We start from the raw sequence: 11,553 nt of genomic DNA on the forward strand, positions 1-11,553 counted from the left end.
TAACGACCACTTCTACTCTGAGGTACTCCAGCTAGACTACCCTCTTCATTCGTACTAATCAGGACCCCAGATCTAGATCGTATCTCCCACATTCACCGAGGATTTTAGCACCCGGGACTCTTTATCATAAACTTCATCAGGTGAGGTCAGTTTCCTTACCTAGTAGGCTCCTGGCCTTTCATTTTAATCTCAACTGACGTTCCCTTTAACAGCCATCCACTCCTAGGACAGTTTTCCAGAATTCATCATCTGTGGCTATTGGTTTAAGTTTAAACCAATCTTTTCCTCCATCCTCTACTGGCCTTTCTTAGGCCTAAGGTTCTTTTTTTTCTTTTTTTTCTTTTTTTAATATGTTATGTTAATCACCATACATTACATCATTAGTTTTTGATGTAGTGTTCCATGATTCATTGTTTGTGCATAACACCCCGTGCTCCATGTAGAGCGTGCCCTCTTTAATACCCATCACCAGGCCAACCCATCCTCCCAACCCCCTCCCCTCTGGAACCCTCAGTTTGTTTCTCAGAGTCCATAGTCTCTCATGGTTCATCTCCCCCTCTGATTTCCCCCCCTTCATTCTTCCCCTCCTGCTGTCTTCTTTTTTTTTTTAACATATAATGTATTATTTCTTTCAGACGTACAGATCTGTGATTCAACAGTCTTGCACAATTCACAGCGCTCACCATAGCACATACCCTCCCCAATGTCTTATCACCCAGCCACCCCATCCCTCCCACCCCCCCCTCCAGCAACCCTCAGTTTGTTTCCTGAGATTAAGAATTCTTCATATCAGTGAGGTTATATGATACATGTCTTTCTCTGATTGACTTATTTCACTCAGCATAACACCCTCCAGTTCTGTCCACATCATTGCAAATGGCAAGATTTCATTCTTTTTGATGGCTGCATAATATTCCACTGTATATATACCACATTTTCTTTATCCATTCATCTGTCGATGGACATCTTGGCTCTTTCCACAGTTTGGCTATTGTGGACATTGCTGCTATAAACATAGGGATGCATGTACCCCTTCGGATCCCTACATTGGTATATTTGGGGTAAATAGCCAGTAGTGCAATTGTTGGATCATATGGTAGCTCTATTTTCAACTTTTTGAGGAACCTCCATACTGTTTTGCAGAGTGGCTGCACCAGCTTGCATTCCCACCAACAGTGTAGGAGGGTTCCCCTTTCTCCGCATCCCCGCCAACATCTGTCGTTTCCTGACTTGTTAATTTTAGCCATTCTGACTGGTGTGAGGTGATATCTCATTGAGGTATGAGATTCCCTGATGCCGAGCGATACTGAGCACTTTTTCATGTGTCTGTTGGCCATCTGGATGTCTTCTTTGGAAATAGGCCTAAGGTTTTAACTCCTCCCTTACTCTTCCATCCTATGATTGCCTGAACCCCGTCATTTGCACCACACAACACTCCCCAAATCTGCTCCCCCTTCATCTTCCTGAACCTAAACAGCTTAACTCCCAAACCTAAATAAGGGTGTTGAATGGGCTGCTTAATGAAATTAAAGGCTTGAAAGAAACTGTAAGAAGTAACTGCCAGGCACTGTGATAGGTGCTTGTATTTATTTGATCTTAAAAATTCTAGCTTTTGATGTCTGTTACTACTTTGAGGAGGAAATTCTACTACCTCTGAAGGTTCAGTCCAGCCTTGGGTACTCAAGCCTCGGCACCTAAGTAGCCCAACTCACCCCTGCCATGTAGAGAGGAGTGGGACATAACATGTTAAGACTCATCTATTTTTGCTGGACCCCAGAAAGGCCATGTTCTATTTCCATGTCTTCTGTACTTGGCTGTTTTCGTCTGGCTGGAGTTTTCTTCCTCCTCTGCCTGTCTTACAGTTTCCTACCCACTGTTCAAGAACTAGCTTGCCTTTTTCTTTTTTTTTTTAACTATTCCCTCACGGTGCCTGCCTGCCCACCCCCACATACAACCAAGATGGAATAGCATCACTGAAGATGCTGTGAGGACACGCCAGTTGTTTTCTGTGGGCTCTGGTTGTCTTCCTCAATGGACTGAGAGCCTCAAAAGGAATGTGGGTTTATATTCCAGAAGCCAAAACACACCTTGCACATTACAAGGTTAATAATTGATAAGATGAAATAAATTTTTTTAGCTTGAAGTTAAATTTTGCTAACTTCCTGGAAACCAGCGATACGTCAACATTTTTAAGGGAGGAAAATAATTTTTGAGCTACTATAGACTTGGAAGATAGTATCCTTCCAATAACCAGCTGCTTCAGTGTGCCAAGGGTATTGCAAAGCCTTACTTACGATCAGGGGCCTAAGAATAACTCCTTTGCTAGTCTCAGCATGCCAAATGAAGAGCGCTAAATCCCCTCCAAAATTTTTAAGCCTGGAATTTCAGAGTTAGATAGCTAGTGAATGGTTTATTCATCCCAATTTGTTCAAGTGTCCCCATCTGTCTTGTCCACTTTTTCCTGTCTTTAACTCCTTTAATGAATGTTGTTCCTATTGTACAAAACTACATGGAACAAAACCCCTGGTTTGGAGCAAGCTCTTTCTTCTCTGAGCCGTTTTATACCAGTGCTATTTATGTAAGCCAATTTCAACTGGTCTCTTATTTTAAACAAAGCCTTACTAATACATAGATACGTGTATATATAGTGTGCTCTGCTTTCTCTCTATATATATCATAAACAGGTCTTTCTGGCGTTAACATTTTTCATTAATTTTGTGTTGCAAATGATCATGAAAGAATTGAATAAAGTAAGCCACTTAAATCCTTAAAGGGTAATGTGGCTCTGCTGTGTGTGAATAATGGTTCAGCACACTAATATGAAAAATGGGGTTAACAGGAATGTTCAGAGATTTCATGAGAATTCTTTTCAGTAATGTAGTCTAAACACTTGATCAAGGCTTCTCTTTGTTACGGGCTTCTGACATTATTTTTACGATCATGTTAAAAGGACTTTTAAAGAATAGCTCTTGCTAATTTTTTTTTTTAAAGATTTTTATTTATTTATTTGAGAGAGAGAGAGCACATGAGAGGGGGGAGGGTCGGGAGGGTCAGAGGGAGAAGCAGACTCCCTGCCGAGCAGGGAGCCTGATGCGGGACTCGATCCAGGGACTCCAGGATCATGACCTGAGCCAAAGGCAGTCGCTTAACCAGCTGAGCCACCCAGGCACCCAGCTCTTGCTAATTTTTACAGTTAAAAAAAAAATTGATGGGGGGCGCCTGGGTGGCTCAGATGTTTAGGCGTCTGCCTTCAGCTCAGGTCATGATCCCAGGGTCCTGGGATTGAGTCCCGCATCGGGCTCTCTGCTCCTTGGGAGCCTGCTTCTCCCTCTGCCTCTCTCTCTCTCTGTCTCTCATGAATAAATAAATAAAATCTTTAAAAAAAAAAAATTGATGGGTGAACAGTGATCCCATTTTAGAACCCACATCGGAATGAATCTTGCTTTTCCACCCAGAAATGTGGCTACTTAATAATTTGCTATGAAGCTAGCTTGGCCAGTGTGGATCTTTTTCAATTTAGTTCTTCATTTTTAAAGTCTAAAGTAGTAAGAGATACTAGTAAAAGAATGGACATACCTTTAGAATTCAAAGTAGTTTTTGTAGAAACATTGACACCTTAAAATTTTGGTAATTATTTATAAATATGTTTTAACATTGGCTTAATGACCTATAAGTAGATCTGGTAGACCGATTCCTTTTCATGGCCTAAAACTTAAAACTAATAAAAACAAGTTGGATGAAAAGTGAATGAACATAGGAGGAAACTCTATCAGTGCTAGAGTCTAGGGAAAGGATGGGAGGGGCAGACAGCCAGAGATGTGGAATTTTGCCACAATGCCACATTTTAAAAGTTGTGTTTTTGTTTTTGTTTTTTAAGAACTAAAGACAAGATGCCCAGAACTCTCTTCCTTGAAAAAGCAGATGGCCTCTTGGGAAGTGCAAATAGAAGATCTTGGGCACTATGAACGCCTCATAATCTGGAGGGACAATGGTAGGTTATGGAGCATATGAGGAATACTCCCTTTGTGGTCATTTTAATATGATGGAAATTGCACAAAGGAAACCTGAAGCATAGGCTACGACTTTGATGGGGATAGGGGCAGGTTCCAACCAAAAATAGATTTGCTGTATGTGGTCTCAATGCCAGGAAGGAGGTCAGACCACAGAGGCTTCGTTCCCCTGGCTATGACGGCGGGGGGGGACACTATCCATCATGATAGTGTCTCTACTAGAACAGGTAGACAAATTATGGAATTGAATGAAACTCTAGAAATTGGCCCAAATAAAAAAGTATTTGATGACAGTTTCAGCATAAATAAATATGAAAAAGGTCCATTTTACAGTAAGTAGCTTTGAGAAAACTGGATTACCATTTAGAGAAAAATTTTTTCACACCTGAAAATTCTAGATGGATTAAATCTTTTTATCAACAATTTTATTTTACATAACCCAAGTGTTGGTCAGTTTTCCTTTTTCTAGGATCAACTTCTCTTTAATAGCTTAGGTCTTTATTTTTTTCAAACTGGCCAGTCACCTGGAAACCCAAGATCTTCCCCAGTATTTCTGATAGTGCTTGTGAGATGTGATTTATCTTGGTCTGCTCCTTTCTGATTCCCTGACATCTATTCCTGGTGCTGATTGTTCTCTTCAGATCTCACTATGGTAGAGTCTCGGTCTTCATAAGTTTTATGACATTTCCCTCAGAATACATCACATCCTCTCACTTACCCTGTGTTCAACGTCTCTTCTTCTTTTCTGTCCTACACCATAGGCTCTCCATCTTTTAAGGTATTTTTCTGAGCCAAGAAACAGTTGCCCTGTGATGAATTATACCATTAGAGAGCAGAAGAAGCTGCAGGCAGTTCTTTAAAATAGCAACTCTTTTCTTCCCTCTACAATTTTTATTTTTTTTATTTTTATTTTTTTAAAGATTTTATTTATTTATCTGAGACAGAGAGAATGAGATACAGAGAGCATGAGAGGGAGGAGGGTCAGAGGGAGAAGCAGACTCCCTGCCGAGCAGGGAGCCCGATGCGGGACTCGATCCAGGGACTCCAGGATCATGACCTGAGCCGGAGGCAGTCGCTTAACCCAACTGAGCCACCCAGGCGCCCCCCTCTACAATTTTTAAAAGTTACAAACTCAACTATTATACAGAATACAAATGGCCAATTGACATTTGAAAAGGTTAAATGTCACTGGCAATAAAAATGCCAGTAAAACAAAGTTCCATCGCCTTCAGGCATTTAGAATTACCTGCAAGTCCAAAACCAACCCGATTCTCCCTCCTCCCACCACCTTGGCATTTCCATCAGCATTTGTCTGTGGTGGTTAGCTTTTCACTAAGTTTGCTCAGATCATAATAAGCATCCTCAGTTTGCAGGCTTTTAAAATGTGTTTTGCTTTTATTTCTAACAAAGCCCTACAACGATGAAAAAGTCATAAAGTTCTTCAAAACATAAAACACTTGAGCCTCCTGCGCCAACCGCACTGCACCCTGACTCCAGCTCTTCAGATGCAATCAATTCCAACTCTTCTAGTTCTTTCTTTAAAAACAAAACAAAAACGTTGTTGAATGTAAAAAGTGAACTCTTACCCTGATGTTTCCGTTTCAAGTATTAGCTACTACTGACTTTAGCTCATCTCCCTCCCCACACCACCCCCACACATGTATCTTTTCCCATCCTCCAAATAAAAGTTCCCATTTGGACTACATTGAAATGGTGTGAACATTATTAGGTCTTGGGGCTCCTGGCTGGCTCAGTAGGTAAAGCATGCAACTCTTGGTCTCAGGGTCATGAGTTCAAGTCCCATGTTGGGTGTAAAGCTTACTTAAAAAAAAAAAAAAAGATGATGGGAGACATTATTATGTCTTTACATCTGTAGTTCAAGATCAAGTCATTTGGTATATTAGGATTCTTTTTCCTGTAAAATTTTGGTTTCCCTGGAATTAATAACTGACTTATTTTTTTAAAGTGTTTCCTGTCCTATAGATTGCCAAGAAATGTAAATCTTCTCTCCTCAGTATATTCAAATGAATCAAGTGCTCTTTCAGTTTTATCTTTTTTCTTGTGATAACTCTCCTATAAAAATTGGTTGTCCTCTAAGCCAGCCACACAGCTCTGACCCTGCAAGCTTCTTTACTACCACCCTCGGGATTTTCCTCACCCTCTCTATGCAATGGATCTCTGTGTCTTCCATCCTGTTTCCTTCTCTTTCCAGGTTGGCTCCCTCACTTGGGGTGAAGGGCACATGTAGATTCTTGAGAAGGGCTGCATGAAGAGGTACATTTTTTTGAGAATTTACAATATCAAGAATGTTCTTACTCCACCACCACACTTGATTTATGGTTTGGGTACAGAACCCTAAGTTGGAAATTATTTTCACCCATACTTGCAGACATTGCTTATAATACAGCTTCCAGCATTGCTGATAAGGACTTCAAAGGCATTGTGACTCTTATCCATTTTTGTGACTTTTTTTCTCTCCCAGGATACTTTCGGGAACTTCCTTTTATCCTGAGTATGTTAAAAATCTGATGATGTGTGTTGATGTGAGCCTTTTAAAATTTATCTTGCTGAGTGTTCTATGAGCCCTTTCAGTCTGGAGACTCAGGTCTTTCAGTTCTAGAAACCATCTTTTATTACTTGTGAGATAATATTCTCCATGTTTTTCTGGGACATTATTTATTTATTTTTAAAGATTTTGTTTATTTGCGAGAGAGAGTGCATGATCCTGGGGTAAGGGGGTCAGAAGGCTAGGGAGAAGCAGGCTCCACGCCGAGTAGGGAGCCCAATGTAGGACTCGATCCCAGGACCCCGGGATCATGACCTGAGCCGAAGGCAGATGCTTAACCCACTGAGTTACTCAGGCACCCCTGGGACATATTATTTAGATGTTCAATTTCCTGGACTGATTCTCTGATTTTCTTACTTCTTTTCTCCTATTTTCCATCCCCGTTTTTTGCAAAGTTTCCTCAACATATTCCAATTTTTATTTCTGCTAGCATATTTATAATCTCTCAGAATTCTTTTTTGTTTTCTTATTGTTCCCTTCTTATAACACCCTGTTCTTTTTTCATGGGTATAACTGGGTTGGTGAAGATGTGATAGGTTGTTGTTGTTTTTTTTTAAGGTTTTCCTATGCTGCTTGCATTAGAAACTGTGTGCAACCTTTGTCAGGTGGGTTCTATTGATCTGATCTGATTAGGTCATTTCACTAGGGGATCCCCAGCCGCCAATGTCTTCCAAGCATTTTCCTTTTTTGAAAAATAATTTAAAAATTTAATTCCAGGGCGCCTGGGTGGCTCAGTCAGTTAAGCGACTGCCTTCGGCTCAGGTCATGATCCTGGAGTCCCGGGATCGAGTCCCGCGTTGGGCTCCCTGATCAGCAGGGAGTCTGCCTCTCTCTCTGACCCTCCCCCCTCTCATGCTCTCTATCTCATTCTCTCTCTCAAATAAATAAATAAAAAAATCTTAAAAAAAAAATTTAATTCCAGTACATTAACGTATAGTGTTCTGTTAGTTTCAGGTGTACAATATAGTGATTCAGCAGGTCCATACATCACTCAGTGCTCATCATGGTAAGTGTACTCTCAAGCATTTTTCTTGGGCTAGTTTCCCGAGGAAGGAATTCTCCACTCTTCAGTGTGGGCTAGAGGAGCAGTGTAATTACCATCCAGACTACCAGGAACTTTTTTGGAGATAAGTAGTCTCCATTAAATATAAAGGCTTACCTTTGATCTCCCTATTTTGATTACAGCACCCCTGCTTACAGCTATTATGCCTGATGTCCTCGAATGCAGGGGCTCTCCCATTCAGCGGTTCTCCTAAGGGCTGCGTACTGGAATTACCTGGGGACCTTTAGCAAATACTGAAGACTGGGTGGATGCCACCCCCAGAGTTTCTGATTTAATCATCAGGGTGTGACCTGAACATCAGGCTTCTTAGAATCTCCCAGGTGATTCCAACATACAGCCAAAGTTGGGAACCACTGCTTGAGTTGCAACCCTCCAGAGAGTTAGCCTCCATCCTTCTGCCCGAGTGAGCGGCTTTGTACTCCCCCTTTTGGCCCTCTCTGCATTGCTGCTTTCAGTAGTACTTGGCTATCAATGTACTCTGGATCTTCTGGGCTTCTGTGTTATGAACAATCTGTCTTTGGGCTTCTGATTTAGACCTCTGATTTTCTGGTCCTCTAGGTTAGTTACCACTTCCATATGAATTTCACCTTCTAAAACTTGTGATTTCCTATTCTTGTTCTTGTTCCTTCATGCCTTTTCCCCTCTTCATTATCATCAAGGTGCACTTTTAGGAAGGAGCATATTTAGGAGGTAAATATATGCAGTCCACCACGTTTAACTGGAATTCCTCAATCCTACTCTCTGTGGTCAATAATAGAATTAAAATATCTGCTGGTGACTTGCCCTTTAGTGTTATGTATGCATATGTCTATGTGTGTCAATATATGAATATGAAGAACTTTCAACACCTTTTTGTTTAGCTTCCCTCAGTAATTACCACTCACCCCAGGTAAACACTGTTATTAGGTACTTGTATATCCTTCCAGAGCTGCTTTTCTTTTTTTTTTTTTTCCAGAGCTTCTTAATATATATACGTGCACACATACACACTCTCTTATTACTTATACAAATAGCTTTAGAACAAAATAGTACGGAGCACGCCATTTTGCCCTTTGCATTTTTCACTTACCAGTATACTTGGACATCTTTCTTTATCAATGCATAGAAAATGTCCCTATTCTTTTCTATAGCTGCATAATATTACATTGTGTATAAATTTAACATTTAACTAGTCACCTATTGATAATTTATATTGTCAGCTACTGCTATTACATACAGTGTTAAGTACACTAATACTGAATTCAGTAGTGCTTTTCTCTTAGTCCAATTATTGTTTCAAATACTCAGACATCACAGGCTATTTTTCTTTTTATTTTAAGCGTTTTTACTGAGATTTAATTATCACACAGTAAACGGCACCTGGGTGGCTCTGGCAGTTAAGCGTCTGCCTTCGGCTCAGGTCCCAGGGTCCCAGGGTCCTGGGATGGAGCCCCACATCGGGGATCCCTGCTCAGCGGGAAGCCTGCTTCTGCCTCTGCCGCTGCTCCCCCTGCTTGTGTGTTCTCTCTCTCTCTGTCAAATAAACAAATAAATAAATAAAATCTTAAAAAAAGATAATGAGCATATCTGTCACCTCTAAATATTTTCTTGTGCCTTTTGTAAGGCCTCCTCTTACCCTTCCCCAACCTCATCCCCCAAGCAACCACTGATATGCTTCCTGACAGTGTAAATTAATTTGAATTTTCTAAACCTTCATATACATAGAATCATACAATTGGTATTCTTTTTTTTTTTTTTCCTTTGGTCTGGCTTCCTTCACTCAGCATAATTATTTTGAGATTCATCCCTGCCATGGTATGTATCATTTCTTTTCTTGCTGAGTGGGATTTTTTTTAAGCTTATTTTTCTTTGTTTATCTGTTCACCTAATGATGGACATTCAGGTTGTTTCCAATTTTTGAATATTACAAATAAAGCTGTGATGAACATTCAGGTACAAGTCTTTTATATGTATATATGCTCTCTTTTTTTTTTATTTTGCATCTTTTGCAATTTTTTTATTAACATATAATGTATTATTTGTTTCAGGGGTACAGGTCTGTGATTCATCAGTCTTACACAATTCACAGAGCTCACCATAGCACATACCCTCCCCAATGTCCATCATTCAGCAACCCCATCCCTCCCACCCCCTTCACTCCAGCAATGCTCAGTTTGTTTCCTGAGATTAAGAGTCTCTTATGGTTTGTCTCCCTCTCCGGTTTCGTCTTGTTTCATTTTTCCCTCCCTTCCCCAGGATCCTCTGTCTTGTTCCTCAAATTCCTCATATCAGTGAGATCATATGATACTTGTCTTTCTCTGATTGACTTATTTCGCTTAGGATAATACCCTCTAGTTCTATCCACGTCAGTGCAAATGGCAAGATTTCATTTTTTTGATGGCTGCATAATATTCCATTGTGTATATATATACCACATCTTCTTTATCCATTCATCTGTTGATGGACATCTAGGCTCTTTCCATAGTTTGCCTATTGTGGACATTGCTGCTATAAACATTGGGGTGCATGTGCCCCTTCGGGTCACTACATTTGTATCTTCAGGGTAAATACCCAGTAGTGCAATTGCTGGGTCGTAGGGTAGCTCTATTTTCAACTTTTTGAGGAACCTCCATACTGTTTTCCAGAATGGCTGCACCAGCTTGCATTCCCACCAACAGTGTAAGAGGGTTCCCCTTTCTCCGCCTCCTCACCAACATCTGTTGTTTCCTGACTTGTTAATTTTAGCCATTCTGACTGGTGTGAGGTGGTATCTCATTGAGGTTTTCATTTGTATTTCCCTGATGCCAAGTGATGTTGAGCACTTTTTCGTGTGTCTGTTGGCCATTTGGATGTCTTCTTTGCAGAAATGTCTGTTCATGTCTTGTGCCCATTTCTTGATTGGATCATTTGTTCTTTGGGTGTTGAGTTTGATAAGTTCTTTATAGATTCTGGATACTAGCGCTTTGTCTGATATGTTGTTTGCAAATATCTTCTCCCATTCTGTCGGTTGTCTTTTGGTTTTGTTGAGTGTTTCCTTTGCTGTGCAAAAGCTTTTTATCTTGATGAGGTCCCAGTAGTTCATTTTTGCCCTTGCTTCCCTTGCCTTTGGTGATGTTTCTAGGAAGAAGTTGCTGCGACTGAGGTCGAGGAGGTTGCTGCCTGTGTTCTCCTCAAATATTTTGATGGATTCCTGCTTACATTTAGGTCTTTCATCCATTTTGAGTCTATTTTTGTGTGTGGTGTAAGGAAATGGTCCAGTTTCATTCTTCTGCATGTGGCTATCCAATTTTCCCAGCACCATTTGTTGAAGAGACTGTCTTTTTTCCATTGGACATTCTTTCCTGCTTTGTCAAAGATTAGTTGATCATAGAGCTGAGGGTTCATTTTTTGGGCTCTCTATTCTGTTCCATTGATCCGTATGTCTGTTTTTGTGCCAGTACCATACTGTCTTGATGATTACAGCTTTGTAATAGAGCTTGAAGTCCAGAATTGTGATGGCACCAGCTTTGCTTTTCTTTTTCAACATTCCTCTGGTTATTCGGAGTCTTTTCTGGTTCCATACAAATTTTAGGATTATTTGTTCCATTTCTTTGAAAAAAGTTGATGTTATTTTGATAGGGATTGCATTAAATGTGTAGATTGCTCTAGGTAGATCGCTAGATTGTCTAGCATAGACATTTTCACAGTGTTTGTTCTTACAATCCATGAGCATGGAACGTTTTTCCATTTCTTTGTGTCTTCCTCAATTTCTTTCATGAGTGTTCTATAATTTTCTGACTATAGATCCTTTACCTCTTTGGTTAGATTTATTCCTAGGTATCTTATGGTTTTGGGTGCAGTTGTAAATGGGATCAACTCCTTAATTTCTCTTTCTTCTGTCTTGTTGTTGGTGTATAGAAATGCAACTGATTTCTGTGCATTGATTTTATATCCTG

The sequence above is a fragment of the Neomonachus schauinslandi genome, chromosome 5 (assembly GCF_002201575.2).
Source record: "Neomonachus schauinslandi chromosome 5, ASM220157v2, whole genome shotgun sequence".
Classification (NCBI taxonomy): domain Eukaryota; kingdom Metazoa; phylum Chordata; class Mammalia; order Carnivora; family Phocidae; genus Neomonachus; species Neomonachus schauinslandi.